We start from the raw sequence: 18,487 nt of genomic DNA on the forward strand, positions 1-18,487 counted from the left end.
AGTCCACTGAGCCATACCAGCCAGGGCTAAACTTCTTTAAAAACAAAAATATTAACTGTATATGATGGGGCTGATAACATAGGAAGACGTAAAATACAGGAAAAACAATAACACAAAGGATGGGAGAAAGAAAATAAAAATGTATTGTTGGAAGAGTTCTTATGTGGAAGAGTTCTTACATGGAAGAGTTCTTATTTATAAAGTGATATAAATATTATTTGAAAGTAGACTAATAAGTTAAAAATGTATTCTGTAAGCCCTAGAGCAATAGTCTCCCTCAAAAAGAAAGTCAAACAAAAGTGATAAATAATGGTGGAAATAAATAGAATGTTTAAAAAAGAACTAATGCAACACATAGAAAACAAATAGTAAGGGATAGATTTAAATCCAAACATATTAATAACTACATTAAATACAAAAGGTCTAAACATTCCAATTAAAAGTAGAGATTGTCAAACTAGATTTTTTAAAAAGATGACCCAACTATATTATGTGTATAAGAAACTTGTTTAAAAAAAAGACAAAGATAGGTTAAAAGTAAATAGATGGAAAAAGATATACTTTGAGAACACCAATTTAAAGAAAGTGACTAGCTATATTACTATCAAACAAAATAAACAAAACAAAACAAACAAAAAAACCCCCAGAAAACTTTCCAGGGACAATGAGTGACATTTTGTAATGATAAAAGAGGCAATTTACCAAGAAAACATAATAATATGAAATGTGTAACAACCTAATGACAGAATTTAAAAAAAGGAAGCAAAACTTATAAAACTGAAAGGAGAAATCTACATATACAGTTTTGTTGGCTATTTTAACACTTCTCTCTCAGGTAAAGATAGTACAAATAGGAAATCAGTAATTATATAGAAAAATTATATAGAAGACTGAGAGAACACTATCAGCCATCTCGACCTGACATTTATGATAGGCCATCCAAACACTGCAAGGTAAACATTCTTATCAAGTGGACACAGGACACTGTAACAAAGATAGTAGGCTGGGCCTTAAAATGATTCTTAATAAAATGTAAAGGATAAAATCATAGATTTTGTTCCTTGACTAAAACAGAATTTAGAGAGGTAACAGAAATACACACACACACACACACACATATACATGGAAAATTCCATCTTATGTAAAGATTAAACAACACAATTCTAAATAACCTGTGTCATAACACTGGACATCAGCCCATGAAGGACAGTGATCATTTAAAGATGGGACAAAACTGAAGTGAGCCTCATGAGTGCCCTGGTTTACTGCCTGGATAGATTTTCCAGGCCATGGTATTGTGTGTCATCAGTCTCCTTGAGATGAGGAAACAGAGCTGGGAGTCCACAGGGACCAAGGCAGTTAGAGTTTTCAGGGCAGAGTACTAGAGACATGCTGGAACACAAAAGTATCCATCACCTGACACAAGACAATATACAATGTCTGATGTCCAATAAAACATACAAGGCTATCCACACACACAAAAAAAACCCACTTTAAATATGAAATTTCATTATGGTACATAAAGATTTGTCATGATAACAGTAATCAAAAGTGATCCAGAATAGCTATATTAATATCAAAATAGGCTTGAGATAAAAGAATATCACCAGGGTACAGAATGTTACTACACAATGAAAACAGGGTCACATAATCCAAAGCACATGACACATCTATGTGGTTTTGCACATAGGAACAGAACATCAAAGAACATGAAACAAAAACTGATGGAACTTTAAGGAAAAATCAATGATTCCATGTTTATAGTTGGAAATTTCAACTCTCCTCTCTCAATAGTGATGGAACAAGTAGAAAGAAAATCATTAAGGCTGTAGAAGACTTTAACAATACTATTAACCTTTAATTGAAATTGATAAATTACTACATCCAATAAAAATGAGCACATATTCTTTTGAAGTCACATGGTGTGTGTGTGTATGTGTGTGTGTGTGTGTATCAAGATAGAAAATATTCTAGGCCATTACACAAATCTCAATAAATTTAAAAGGATTCGAGTCATATAAAGTATGTCCTCTGACTACAACAGAATTAAACTAAAAATAAACGCAGAATGATATTTAAAAGGCCCCAAATACCTGGAAACCAAACACACACACACACACACACACACACACACACTTCTAAATAACCCATTGGTCAAAGGAGAAACAAAAATATAAATTAGAAAGTATTTTGAATGTCATGAAAATGAAAACACAACATATCAAAATGTGTGGGAAACAGTTAAATCAATTTTAGAGGGACTTTTTAAAATTTTATTTGTTTTTAGAGAGAGGAGAAGAGAAGGAGAAAAACATTGATGTGGGAGAGAAACATCAATCTGTTGCCTCTTGCACTTGTGTTGGCTGGGACCAAACCAGCAACTTAGGCATGTGCCCTGACCAGGAATGGAACCAGTGACCCTTCACTTTATGGAACAACACCCAACCAACTGAGCCATATAGATCGGATAGAGGGATATTTATAATATAATATAATATAGCGTATCATATATACTAGTAAAGAAGAAAGGGATCAAATCAATTACCTCAGCTTTTATTTTAAGAATCTAGAAAAATAGCAAATGAAACCCATAGTAAGCAGAAAATAGGATATAATAAACATCAGAGAGGAAAGTGATAAAAAATAAAACATAAACAAAACTAAAAGTTTTCTGAGGGAAGAAATTTTATAAAATTATATAGTCAGACTGATGAGGAAAAGATAGAAATTACCAATTTCAAGAATGAAAGAAGTTTTATCACTACAGGTGCTACAGATACTAAAAGGACAATAAGGGAATACTATACCTATTCCCTTTATACCTATAAGTTGGATAACTTAATGGAAATGGCAAATTCTTTAAAAGGCACAAAACCACTAAAGCTCATGAAAGAAATATTTAAGTTGAATAATTCTATTTCTATTAAACACATGTAATTTCTTTTAAAATACCTTCAACAAAATTAACTTCCAGGCTTCATGGATTTTCTTGAGATTACAAACAGGTATGATAACCCTGGGCAGGGGTGGGTGGGTGGGGTGTGTTGATGGGCTCTCTTCATTATTTTGACAGTGGTGATAGTTTCATGGACATATCTATATATGTCAATACTCATCAAATTGTACAATTTAAACACGTGCAGATTATTGTGTGTCAATTACACCTTAACAGAGCTGTTAAAATAACCATAACTTATATCCTTTGCAACAGTGTATAGATTTAATGAAAAATCTTTGATCATTACTGAAAAATATGAGTGAGCATAAAAATATTTGAAAACAACAGCCTCGGCCCTTTCCACAGCGACGAGACTGCTTTACCGCACCAGCCTTTCCTAATAGACAATTCTGGATCAGCTGATTCTTCTGATGAACTTGGTTTAACATCTTCTGTTGAGCAGGTTGGACAAATCTGCATGATGCCAGGATCTATAAATAGCCCTCCCACAACAAATGATAGTTTTACAATAAACATCACTTCCTTGATTTATTATAGCTTAACTCGTGACTTCCACTTTTGCCTTCTTTCCTATCTTAATGATCATATATCTTCTTTAACCTAACAACTGCCAAAGACAGGGTAAATGGATTAGTGACACTCACCAGCACGTCAGGGTTTAGGGTGATTCCGCTGACTCAATTTGCAGGTGGTGTAGCCTGAAGGATCTTTGGAAATGAAGACCTCACCAAGGAATCTGGTCCTCTGCAGCATTTACCAATCAAAGACTTTTCAGAGGCTCTCATGGATTTTAAAATAAGCCACAGATTTTCAAAACAAGTAGCTCCAGTTTTGAAGGTAATTCAAAGTTTCTGGACACAATTAAAAATGTGTGTGGTTACTGTAGGAAAAGTCACAAGAAAAAAAAGACATCTTCATTCTCAAGTTACCCGTACTGTATACAATGATCCCTCATCTATCATGGGACTTATGTTCCAGAGATCCCCGCTATAGGTGGAAATCTGCGAGGTAGTGGCGTTACATTTATTTTACCATTTATACATATTTTAAGGCCTTATAAACCCTTCCCACACTCCCATAAACCTTTCCCACACTCTTATAAACACTTTATATGCTCATAAACACTTTCTACACTCTTAAACCTACATAATTTTAACAACATATAAATTCTATATGGGTACTCACCAGTGAAGTATACAGTTGTCCCTCGCTGTGTCTCGGCGTACTCATTGTGGCTTCACTGTATTGTGGATTTTTTAAAAAATCCACGAAGGACAACTGTATGTGTCTATGTAGAAAATGCTCCCCAAAGAAGCATTTAAAATACTATTTTTTGTATTGTGATGAGTCTAACATAATTGATGTTTATGATAGCATATGTATATGTTTTGCTTCATTTTCATGATCAGTTTTGTAAGGTGTAAAATGGTTCTTCAGGAATGAAGTTCTTATTTATAACACATCTATAGATTTGAAATATTTTACTCACAAAGATTTGACTTTCAACTGGCAAACTAGAACCAAATTTGTATAGATTTATCTGTTTTAGAGGAGATTTTAGATAAACTCTAGGTGAGGATGTCACTGTACCTCTGTTTTCACATCAATGAGAAATTAAATTAATGCCATGCTTCCTTCCAAACCACAGTGCTCAATTTTGTAGATTAATGGCCCTGTATTTAGGGGTTTCTCAAACTTCATATTTCAGTTCTCATTACCTTTCTTTGTGTTTACTTTTTAAACAAATTTTATGTTATATATACTTTACTGCAGATTTAAAAAATATTTTTTATTTATTTTTAGAGAGAGGGGAAGGGAGGGAGAAAAACATTAATGTTTGGATGCTTCTCACAAGCCCCACACAGAGGAACCTGGCTAGCAACCCAGACATGTGCCCTGGCTGAAAATCAAACTAATGACCCTGTGGTTTGCAGGCGGACACTGAATCCACTGAGTCACACCAGCTGCGGCTTTGTGTTTACTTTCAATTGTACTTCCATTACTTACTTCTGCTGCATTTCACACTCTCCTCACAAATCCACCAGTTATCTTCTCTTTCACATTCATCCCAATTGTGATACTGACAAATAGAAAAACTGCTTAAAATTATTTTTTTCTCTTAATGGTATTACTTTGCACTAATATTATTGCTTTTACTAGTCAAGCGTTATTCCCTTGTGCTAAAAATATGCATTACATATCACTAACATCACTACCACTGGCACTAACACTATCACTAACACAAGTCATTAACACTAACTGATTTCAAGATTTATCATAACACTATGATAATCCATATAGGATGGTACTGGTATAAAGATAGATGAATAGATGAATGGAGCAGAGTAGATATTTCAGGACTACATCTATGCATATACGGACACTGATATTTGACAAAGGTACAAAAGTAACTCAGTAGAGAAGTGATGGGTTTTCAACAAATGATGTTGGAACACTTGGATAAGTGTGAGCAAAAAAAAAAGAACTTTGGTCTGCATATCATACCTTTTGTAATAGTTAAACATAAAAATTAACTCAAATGGGTAACAGGCCTAAATGTAGAACTTCAAATTATTAATCTTTCACCAAAAAAACACCTGGACAAAATATTTTGTGACCTTGGGTTAGGCAAACGTACTTAGATATGACATTAAAAATACAACCTGTCAAAGAAAACTGGTAACTAGAACTTCAGCAAAATTAAGACCTTCTACTTTTCGAAAGACACCATTAAAAGAATGAAAAGCCACCCACAAACTGAGAAAAAATATTTGCCAATCATATATCTGACACAGGACGTGTACCCTGATATATAAAGTACTCTCAAAACCTAATAACACAATTGTACACTAAGAAAACTGGTGAGAGATTTGAACAGTCTCTAAAGCAAAGAAAATATACAGTTGATAAGTAAACACATGAAAAGAAACTCAGCATCATTAGTCATTAGAAGAATGAAAATTAAAACCACAATAAGATAGTACAACATACTTACTAGAATATGTAAAGTTTCAAAGACTGACCATACCAAGTCTTGGCCCAGATGTGGAATGACTGAAACTCCCATATATAGCTGGTGAGAATGTAAAATGGGTACAATCACTTTGGAAAACACTTTGGCAGTTTCTTAAAAAACTCATACATATACCTACCTACCATGTGACCCAGCCATTTCACTCCTAAGTGTTTATCTAAGAAAAATGAAAGCATATCTTTATACAAAGACTTGTCAACAAATGTTCACAGATGTTTTATTTGTAATTGGAAAAAAACCTCAAATGTCTAAATATGAATGGATGAGCAAATTATGTGGTGAGTGGATAAACAAATTGTGGCATATCTATACAATGGGGTACTTACTGCTCAGCAATAAGAGTGAATTGTTGATATACACCATGGTGTGGATGAATCTCTAATTCTATACCAGCTCCATAATTTGTGAGACAGTGCAAAATGAACATATGGGTCCCCTTGCTCATAAATTATTAAGAATTTCAAAACAGTGACAAGACAGCATTAAACTAAGTGTCAGGCCCTTTTAGGCAGACGATCCTGTGAAACTGCACAGCTCCCATGCCATGCACAAAGCTGAACCTGCTCAAAATAATTACATTGAGTGAAATAAGCCATACATAAAAGAGTATATATTCTGTGACTTCATTTATATAAAATTATTGAAACTGCAAACTAATCTGTAGTGATGAAAAGCTGATCATTGATTGCCTGGAGACACTCAGAGGATGGGATGGGGTCGGAAAAAGGGATTAAAAAGTAGCACAGGTAAACTTTTGGGGATAATGGATATGTTCACAACTTTGTGGTGAATTTTTTAGAGATGATACATACGTCCTAACTTACAAACTTATGCACTTAAAATACATACATTTTACTGTATGTCAACTATACCTCAATAAAACTCTTAAAATCGCAAAGCTAATTGACCTTTGAGAAGGATTTTTAAAAACACAGTTCACTATCTCTGACATGAAATTCCTCCCCACAGACAAAACATACTCAAGTGTAAGTTAAGTAAAAACAGAAGACAATCTATACTTAACTGCTAAAATGAATACCATTTTATCAATACAAACTGTTTTAGTTGGGGGGAAAAGCAACCAGGATGAACTTGGGTGGTTAGGGAAAGCCATTTGAAAGATCTGGTATTGTATGCAGCCCTGAAGAGTGAGTGAGACTTACACACACAAGAAAGAAGGCAAAAATAGCAGTTTGGGTAGGGTGGTAAGAATGGAGAATTGGATTAGTTCATGGACAATGAACAGACCTCATTGATTGGATCATAGTATTTTAGTGACAAATACGTACTAAGAAATAATGTTCTATTGGCTCCCCTGGGCTTGAGTTATAGTAGAGAGCCCAGAATGTAAAGCTAAGTAATCAGTTTTTATCCTAAATGCGAGGGTTGGTACATATAGATTGATAAAAGATGTTTTCAGAAGTCAAACCCTCTTTGCCTTCAATTAGGTTAGCTACATCAATTTTCTTTTCTCTACCTCAAAATATCTCTCCAGTTCCTTTATTCCTATCCAAATAAAGTGTCTTTTTTCTTTGAAACCTAATTTCTCCACTCTATCTTTCTAATCTTTTACTCTTCCACAGTCAGAGGGATGTTGCTTTATAAAATAGACTATTTCACGTAGACAATCTCTCCCTATGACACCTTTGCTTCAGCAAATAAATAAAAACATATTTTTGACTCTGTTGTGTTTCAAGATAACTTTTTATTCATTTCCCTCTTTATACTAAAACTGAACGCCAACCTAGTTCTGGCCTTTATTCTCTCCTAAACTACTGAACTCATTTTCTGCCTTACTACCCCACCCCATCCATGCCAATCTATCAATGTACCATTGCCAAACCTTTGAAAAGAGGTTTCTTTAATGATTTTTTTTCCCACAAGTCTTCAGAAGTTTACCACTGCCTTTTAACACAGCTGCAAGGTAAAAGAAATGTGATCCCTGATGGTATCAGAGTCCTACTGAATGATTTCTGGACCTAGTGTGAAAAAAAAAAATCAACCCCTTATTTGTATGCCATTGTCTGATAAGTTTTCTTCTGATTTCAGAAGAGCACATTCCTAACTGATATAAATATTAATGAACACTGGTTTCATATCTCATACTCAAATTTTGTGAATTAAAAAGTTTTCATAAATAAATAAATAAATAAATAAATAAATAAATAAATAAATAAATAAAGTAGTTCTCAACTTATTTCTATTGTTTTTCTCCCAATACTTTTCAGATGAGGTCAAACTGCACAATGTTGTGTTCCTAAAACTATTTGTTTTCCTGTTCCCATATTCATGGCAAGCCCTTAGGCTGCAGTAACTTCTTGCAGTGTGTCTGTTGGAATCATACTCATCCTTCAAGTACTCGTATTCAAGTGATGTCCTGTATGTGGGAAGCCTTTCTGAGCCTCCAAACCAGTTACACTTTCTGATAGCTCTTTAATCCCACAATACTTTGCCATTCACTTTTACAATTTATTTTATTCTGCATTTGACAATAGAACATGGACTTTGGAGTAAGGCAGAACTTCAAAAGTACTTTTGAAGTTAGTTAGTACTATTAGTTTCTGACCTTGGGCAAGTTTCTTAATATCTCTAGACTTCAATTATCCATTTGTAAAATGTGAATATTAATACCTACATGTAAAGAGTGTTGTGTGGATTAAATCAGTTGAAGTACCTGGCATAGGAGAAGTGGTATGTTACTAACATATTTTGGAACATATTTATTTGTATGACTTTGTTATCCATTACAAAGTAGTATTAACTTCATGAGGACAACCACCATTTTTTATTCAGTTGGGTATCATCTCTACGAACACTGTACAAACTAATTTTTTACTTTTAAAGAGGTTTTACAAGTCTGTTAGCATGCCTGTTATTAAAATATTTAAAAGTTCTCTTCTTTCTTTTTTAAATATTTTATTGATTATGCTATTACAGTTGTCCCATTTTCCCCCTTCACTCCCCTCCCTCCTGCACACCCTCTCCCACCCACATTCCCCCCTGCTTTAGTTCATGTCCATGTGTCATAAGTTCTTTAGCTTCTACATTTCCCATACTATTCTTACCCTCCCCCTGTCTATTTTCTACCTACCATCTACGCTACTTATTCTCTGCACCTTTTACCCCCTCTCCTCCTCCCATTCCCCTGTTGCTAACCCTCCATGTGATCTCCATTTCTGTGATTCTGTTCCTGTTCTATTTGTTTTATGTGTGGTTGTTAATAACTGTGAGTTTGATGTCTTTTTTTACTGTTCATATTTTTTACCTTCTTTTTCTTAGATAAGTCCCTTTAACATTTCATATAATAAGCACTTGGTGATGATGAACTCCTTTAGTATGACCTTATCTGAGAAGAACTTTATCTGCCCTTCCATTCTAAATGAAAGCTTAGCTGGATAGAGCAATCTTGGATGTAGGTCCTTGCCTTTCATGACTTGGAATACTTCTTTCCAGCCCCTTCTTGTCCGCAAGGTCTCTTTTGAGAAATCAGCTGACATTCTGATGGGAACTCCTTTGTAGGTGACTGTTTCCTTATCTCTAGCTGCTTCTAGAATTCTCTCCTTCATTTTTACCTTGGGTAATGTAATTATGATGTGCCTTGGCATGTTCCTCCTTGGGTCCAACCTCTTTGGGACTCTCTGAGCTTCCTGGATTTCCTGGAAGTCTATTTCCTTTGCCAGATTGGGGAAGTTCTCCTTTATTATTTGTTCAAATAACTTTTCCACTTGTTGCTCTTCCTCTTCTCCTTCTGGTACCCTTGTAATTCAGATGTTGGAATGTTTAAAGATGTCCTGGAGGTTCCTAAGCCTCTCCTCATTTTTTTGAATTTTTGTTTCTTCATTCTTTTCTGTTTAATTATTTCTTTCTTCCTTCTGGTCCACTCCATTGATATGAAACCCAGTTTTCTTCCCATCATTATTGGTTCTGTGTATATTTTTCTTCATTTCACTTATCGTAGCCTTCATTTGTTCATCTAATTTATGACCAAAATCAACCAATTCTGTGAGCATCCTGATCACCAGTGCTTTGGACTGTGCATCTGATAGGTTGGCTATCTCTTGGTCACTTAAAAGTATTGGCTGTGAGGCTTTGATTTGTTCTGTCTGAGCCTTTTTTTTTTTTTTTTTGGTCTGGTCTTGTCTGTTAACGTATTGAGGGGCGGAGCTTTAGGTGTTCACTGAAGCGGGGCAACCCCAATGCTGGGTTGTGATGTTGTATGTGTGGGCAGGGTCAGAGAAGGAACAATGGTGCTTGCTCCACTCTTTCTAGGACTTCAGTCCCATCTGCCACTTCCCACAAGCAGATTGGACCCTTCTGGTGCTGGCTCTCAGGTGGATGATCTTGTGTACATTCTAGGACTCTGTGGATCTCCCCAAGGAACTCTCCTGTGAGGCTGGGAGATTCTCTCAGCACCTCAGCCTCCACAGGTGTTTTCAATCAGTGCTTTTAGGCTTTATTTCCCAGCACTGTGGCCCTGGGTTGCGTGGTCTGTGTCACTGCCTGTTTTCTCCTGGCGTACCTGTGCGTGAATGTATGACTACGGACAGCCAGCTGCCTTGTGGGCCTCAGTGGCTCTGCTCATTGCCTCCCACGCCCAGGGTCTGTCACCAGGTCCGTCAGCTGCCCCTGAGTGTCTGGGGTCCGCCAACTGCCACCTTCGCCCTGCGTGTCTGCATCTGCCAGCCACTGCTTTTTCCTGCCGGGACCCCTCAACCCCTTTCCGTAGGCTTCTGACTCCGCCCCTCTTACCGGTCTGGTTGAATGGTTGTCAGACTTCCATACAGTTCATTTCTCTCTGTTCTGGTTGTTTTTTTGTTTCTAAATTTTTGTTGTCCTTAGTTTTGGTTGTGCGAGGAGGCACAGTGTGTCTACCTACGCTTTCATCTTGGCCGGAAGTCACTAAAAGCTCTTTTCAAAATGTCACATTCAATTTTGTAAAAAACATTGTGAAAATAAGTTACATTTCACATCATCAAAGGTTTAAAGAAATCATTGAAAGAAACTATTAACTGTAACCTATAAGGTAATTCTGCCACAGTATTTGAATTTCATGCTAAAATCCAATAATATTGTAAATTTTATAATTTAAAATATTTATTATTCATGATACTTTAAAATCAACTTTAAGTAATAATTTATACACAAAGAAATGCATCTGTTTTATGTGTTTAGTACAATGAGTTTTGACAAATGTTTATGCATGTGTAACACCACAATCGATGAATATTACATTTACATTACTCCAAAAGGATTCCTGTGTCTGCTCCCAGTTTGTTCTACCCACACACACATCTCCAGCCTCAGGAATCAACTTTTCTGGGGTTCTTATTTTGTCATCATAAATTTTCCTTTTCTGAAGTTTTGTATAAATGTAATCATATGCTACGTAATCTTACCTGTCTGCCTTTTTTGCTCAGCTAAAGTATATGAGATTCATTCATGTTGCATGTATAGTAATGCTCTTTTTAATTGCTGAGTAATATTCCATGGCATGAGTATACTACAATTTGTTTATTCATTCACACCTTGATGGGTTATTTTCAGTTTGGAGTTATACTATGAATAAAGCTATTGTGAACATTTATGTTCATGTTTTTGTGTGGATCTTTTCCTTCTCTTGAATAAATACCTAGGAATGAAATTTCTCAGTCATATGGTAAGTGATGATGTTTTTAAGAAATAGCTAAATTGTTGTCCAAATTTGCATCTCTTTAGACATGTATTAAAATGCCAGTTACTCCACATGAATGCCAAAATTTATAAATATTAGATGTAGCCCTTGCTTATGTGGTTCAGTTGGTTAGGGCATCATCCTTTACACCAAAAGACTGGGGGTTTGATTCCTGGTCAGGGAACATACCTGGGTGGTAGGATCTATACTCTGTAGGGGTATGTATGGGAGGCAACTAACCAATAGTTCTCTCTCACATGTTTCATTCTCACTATCCCTTTCTCTCTGTATTTATTTTTTAAAGACTTTATTTATTTTTTAGATATATGGTAAGGGAGGGAGAAAGAGAGGAAGAGAAACATCAATGTGTGGATGCCTCTCACACACACCCTACTGGAGAACTGGCCTGCAACCCAGGCATGTTTCCTGACTGAGAATCAAACCTGAGACCCTTTGGTTCTCAGGCCAGTGCTTAATCCACTGAACAACACCAGCCAGGGCTCCCTTTTGCTCTTTAAAATCAATAAACAGGACCCAAGACGGTGGAGGAGTAAGTTCACTAACTTCCTCCTAGGACCAAACTGGAGTTACAACTAAATCATAGAGAAATCATCCTGAATAACCAACTGAACACTAGCTGGGGAGAAGCCTTATAACCATGGACAGATGGAACAAGCCACATTACCATAATGAGACTGGTAGGGAATACAGAGGAGGTGCAAGAGAGCATGCTGGGCACCCCCAGGCAGCGGCTGAAGTTCCAGAGGGATATTTCAGTGGCCTGAGGGTTCCCCCTGAGAAGTGTGGGGTCTAAACCTCAAGCTGGGCTCCCCAACCTACAGCACCAGAGCTGTGAAAGAAATTCAAATAATATATGGCTGTGAAAAGCCCCAAGGTTTCTGTCTGCCAGGGAGGAGAGGGGAGTGAGCAAGGGATTGAGAAACTTTTTGAAGAAATAATGACTGAAAACTTCCCTAACTGGGTGAAGGGAAAAGACACACAAGTCCAGGAAGCTCAGAGAGTCCCAAGATAGTTGTACCCAAAGAGGCCTACACCAATACACATTATAACCAAAATGGCAAGACTTAAAGACAAGTAGAGGATCCTAAAAGCTACAAGAGAAAAGCAGCAGGTATTTACATCCAAGGAAGCACCAATCAGATGTCATCTGATTTCTCAACAGAAATATTTCATGCCAGAAGAGAGTAACATGAAATATTCAAGGTGATGAAAAGCAAGGACCTATAACCAAAGCTACTTTACCCAAGAAGGCTATCATTTAAAATTGAAGGAGAAATAAGGTACTTCCCAGACAAGAAAAAGCTAAAGGAATTTGTTAACACCAAACCAATGCTGCAACAAATGTTAGGGGGCTTGCTAGAAGAAGGACAAAGAAGGAGGAGAAGGAGAAGAAGGAGGAGGAGGGTGATGGAGAGGAGGGGGAGAAGTAGGAGGAGGAGGAGTAAAAGGAGGAGAAAAGGAGGAGTAGGAGAAAGAAAAGAAGACAACAGAGGAAAATTGTCTAACAATAAAATGGCACTAAATATGTATTTGTCAATAATCACCTTAAATGTAAATGGCTTAAATTCTCCAACCAAAAGACACAGGGCAACTGAATGGATAAGAACACATGACCCATATATATGCTGCCTCCAATAGACCTACCTCAGATTGAAAGGTACACACAGACTAAAAGTAAAGGGATGGAAGATATTTCATGCAAATGGAAAGGAAAAAAGTTGGAGCAGCAATATTTATATCTGACAAAATAGACTTGAAAGTAAATACTATAGTAAGAGACAAAGAGGGATACTATATAATCACAAGGGAACCACCCAATAAGATGATATAACCCTAATAAATGCTTATGCACCCAACACAGGAACACCTAAATATGTAAAACAAATCTTGATGGACATAAAGAGAGAGATCCACAGAAATACAGTCAGTTTGGGATTTTAACATCCCTTTGACTTCAATGGCTGGATATTCCAGGCAGAAAGTCAACAAGGAGACAGGGCTTAAACGACTGACTAGTTCAAATGGATTTAACTGATATCTTCACAGCATCTCATGCCAAGGCAGCAGAATATACATACTTTTCAAGTGCACATGGTACAGTCTCTATGATAGACCACGTGTTAGGACACAAAACAAATCTCAACAAATTTAAGGAGACTGAAATCATATCAAGCACCTTCTCTGATCACAATGCTTTGAAACTACAAATCAATGACAAGAAAAAACACTGAAAAGCACAGAAAGACATAGACACTAGATAACATGTTATTAAATAATGAATAGGTCAGCAATGAAATCATGGAAGAAATCAAAAGATACCTGAAACAAATTAAAATGAGAACACAACAATCCAAAATCTGTGGGACACAGTGAAAGCAATCCTAAGAGGGAAATTCATAGCATTACAAGCCTGCCTCAAAACGAGAAAAAAACTTGAATAAAAATTCTAACTTTCCACTTAAAGGAACTTGAAAAAGAACAGCAAACAAAACCCCAAATGAGTAAGGAAGGAAATAATAAAGATCATAGCAGAAATAAGTGAAATACAGTTTTAAAAATGATACAAAAGATCAATGAATCCAAGAACTCATTCTTTGAAAAGACTGACAAACTTTTAACCAGACTCATCAAGTAAAAAAGAGAGAGGAGCCCCTGGCTGGCATAGCTCAGTGGATTGAGCACGGGCTGTGAACCAAAGTATCACAGGTTCAATTCCCAGTCAGAGTACATGCCTGGGTTGCAGGCCATGACCCCCAGCAACCGCACATTGATGTTTCTCTCTCTCTCTCTCTCTTTCTCCCTCCCTTCCCTCTCTAAAAATAAATAAATAAAATCTTAAAAAAAAGAAGAAAAGGATTTACTGTTAAAAAAAAAGAGAGAGGAGGCAAATAAATAAAATCAGAAATGAAAGAGGAGAAATAGCAACTGACACCAAAGAAATACAAAGGATTGTAAGAAAATATTATGGACAATTATATGCCAACAAACTAGAAAACCTGCATGAAATGGATAAATTCCTAGAAACATACAATCTTCCAAAGCTAAATCAGGAAGAATCAGAGAATCTGAAAAGATGGGTTACACCAAATGAAATTGAAGCATTAATCAAAGAACTCTCTGCAAACAAAAGCCTGGACTGGATGGCTTCACAGGTGAATTTTACCAAATATTCTGAGAAGAGCTAACACCTCTCCTCAAAGTATTTCCAAAAATTTAAGAGAAGGGAAGCCTCCCTAGTTCATCTTACAACACCAGCATTTTTCTAATTCTAAAACCAGATAAACACACTACAAAAAAAAAGAGAAAACTACAGGCCTGATGAACACAGATGCTCAAATCCACAAGAAAATGTAAGCAAACCAAATGCAGCAATGCATCAGAAAGATCATACACCATAATCAAGTGGCATTTATTACAGGAAAGCAAGGTTTGCACCATATTCACAAATCATAAATGTGATTCAAAACATAAACAAAATGAAGGATACAAACCACATGATCATAACAATAGATGCAGAAAAGGCATTTGATAAAAACCAGCACCCATTTATGATAAAAACTGTCAGCAAAGTGGGAAGATAGGGAGCATACCAAAATATAATAAAAGCCATATATGACAAACCCACTGTCAGCATTATATTCAATGGACAAAAACTATGACTGTGCCCCTTAAGATCAGGAACAAGACAGGGATGTCCACTTTCACCTCACGGGAAGTCCTAGCCACGGAAGTCAGACAAGAAGAAGAAATAAAAGGCATCCAAATTGGAAAGGAAGAAGTAAAACTGTCTTTACTTGCAGATGACATGATACTGTACACAGAGAATCCCAAAGATTCCACCAAGCAAGTACCACAACTGATAAATGAATTCAACAAAGTAGTAGGATACAAAATTAATATCCAGAAATCAGTTGCATTTTTATATGCCAATAATGAACTAACAGAAAGGGAAGTTAATAAAACAATCTGTAGGGGAAATGGAGTCAGTCAATGTCCCTCACTGGGCCCAACAAGCAGTACTCCCATAGCCTTGAGAACGGCCCGCATGGGCAGAAACATACTTTGTTATATAGTATCTTAGCACCCTGCTGGCTTTGTGTGCACTTAGTATATAAGGGGGTCAGGACTTCCCCATGGGGAGACACACAGCCCACACTTGGTTTGCTGCGTGCATGGATTGCCCCACCCTTAAATAAAGGCATGTCAGGCATTCCCACAGCTCCACGTATATTCTTCCTTCTGCCCAAATCCCGTGTGAACCTGTCGGGCCTTGAATGATTGCAGCATACAATCCCATTTACAATTGCTTCAAAAAGAATAAAGTATCCAGGAATAAATCTAAGCAAGGATCTAAAAGACCCATGCTCAGACAATTATAAGACACTGAAGAAAGAAACTGAAGGTACAAATATGTAGAAGCAAACACTGTGTTCATGGATAGAAAGAATTAACATCATTAAAATGTTCACACTACCCAAAGCAATCTATAGATTCAATGCAATTCTAACGAGATTCCAAAGACATATCTCACAAAACTAGAACAAATATTTCAAAATTTTATATAGAAACGCAAAAGGCCCCGCCATCCTAAGAAAGAAGAACAAAGTTGGAGAAATTACATTACCTATTATCAAACTATATTATAAGTCCACAGTAATCATAATAGCCTGGCACTGGCATAAAAACAGACACAAAGATCAATGGAACAGAATAGAGAGCTCAGAAATAAACCCACACTTTTATAGTCAATTAGTATTCGACAGAGGAAGCAAGCACATACAGTGGGCTAAAGATAGTTTTTCAATAATGGTGTTGGGAAAATTGGACAGATATGTGCAGAAAAATGAAACTAGAAGAATTACACCACACAGAATAAGAAGTTCAAAATGGATTAAAGACAAAAATGTTAGACCTAAAACCATAAAAATCCTAAAACAGAGGCAGCAAAGTCTCAGATATAGCTCATAGCAATATTTTATCTGATATATCTCCCCAGGCAAGGGAGACAAAAGAAAAAAAATAAACAAATTGGACTACATCAAACTAAAAAGATATTGCACAACAAAGGAAAACATCAACAAAATAAAAAGACAACCCACAAAATGGGAGAACATATTTGCAGATATATCTAGTAAGGGGTTAATATCCAAAATTTATAACAAACTTATAAAACTCAACACCAAAAAAAATAGCCCAATTAAAAAATGGGCAAAGGACCCGAATATACACTTCTCCAAAGAGGACATACAGATGGCCAATAGATATATGAAAAGATGCTCAATGTCACTAATCATCAGAGAAATGCAAATTAAAACCACAATGAGATACCATCTCACACCCGTCAGAATGGCTATCATCAATAAATCAACAAACAACAAGTGCAGGTGAGGATGTGGAGAAAGGGAAACTTTTTGCGCTGTTGGTGGGAATGCAAATTTGTGCAACCACCATGGAAAGCAGTGTGGAGGTACCTCAAAAAATTAAAAATGAATCTGCCTTTTGATACAGTGATCCCACTTCTGGGAATATATCTGAAGAAACCCAAAACACTAATTTGAAAGAACATAAGCGTCCCTATGTTTATTGTAGCATTATTTACCATTACCAACCTATGGAAGCAGCCCAAGTGTCCATCAGTTGATGAAGCAGCCCCAAATATGGGACATTTACATAATGGAACATTACTTGGCCAGAGAAAAAGAAGAAAGCTGTACCCTTTGCAACAGTACAGATGGACCTGGAGAACATTATGTTAAGTGAAGTAAGCCAGTTAGAGAAAGACAAATACCATATGATATCGGTCATATGTGGAATCTAAAGAACAAACTGAGCTAACAGGTAGAATAGAAACAGACTCATAGATAGAGAATAGGATAAAACCTGGGGGGGAAGAATGAGGGTGGAGGGATTGAGCAAAAAGGTAAAGGACTCATGAACATGGACAACAGTGTGGTGTCTGCAGAGGGGAACACGAGGGTGTAAGGGGACCAAATGGTAATGGAAAAATACAATAAAAATCATTTAAAGATCAATACACATATTTAAAATTAATAAAATTAAAAATATTTGATGTAGTGATGCCTCATTGTGCATTTAATTTGCATTTCTTCAATAACTAATACTACTGAGCATCTTTGCATGTTCTATTTTTATTTCTATATCTTCTTTGTGAAGTGTCTATTAAAATCTTTCACTCATTTAAAAAATTGGGTTGTATTACTGAGTTGTAAGGATTCTTTATATATATGGTATTCTGGATATGAGTTCCTTGTCAGATACATAGTGAATATTTTCTCTTTTTAAATGGTGTCTTTGGAATAACAGAAGTTCTACATTTTGATGAAGTTACATCTGTCTTTTCTGATTAATGCCTTTTTTTTTCATTGTATGTAAGAAATCTCTGCCTTCCTCAAGGTCACAAAAATTATATTTTTTTCTAGAATTTTATAGTTTTAGCTTTTAGGATAAAGTATATGATTCATATCAAATTAATACTTGCATGTGGTGTAAGTTAAGGATATCATACTTTTTTTTCTCCCCTGTGGATATCCAGTTGTTTCAGCAATATTTGTTGAAAACACTTTCCTTGACATCTATTGAAAGTCAATTGACATATGGGTCTGGACTGTATTCATTGACCTATATGTCTATCCTTATGGCTACCTACCACACTATTCTATAAACTGCTTTTATACTAAGGTTTGGAAATAGGTATGCAATGTGCTCCAACTTTGTTCCTCCTATGCATTTCCATATAAATTTGAGACATCTTGTCAAATTAAAAACTGTTCTGGGATTTGGG

The sequence above is a fragment of the Phyllostomus hastatus genome, unplaced genomic scaffold, assembly GCF_019186645.2.
Source record: "Phyllostomus hastatus isolate PE091 unplaced genomic scaffold, TTU_PhHast_1.1 phas_scaffold_1674, whole genome shotgun sequence".
NCBI lineage: Eukaryota > Metazoa > Chordata > Mammalia > Chiroptera > Phyllostomidae > Phyllostomus > Phyllostomus hastatus.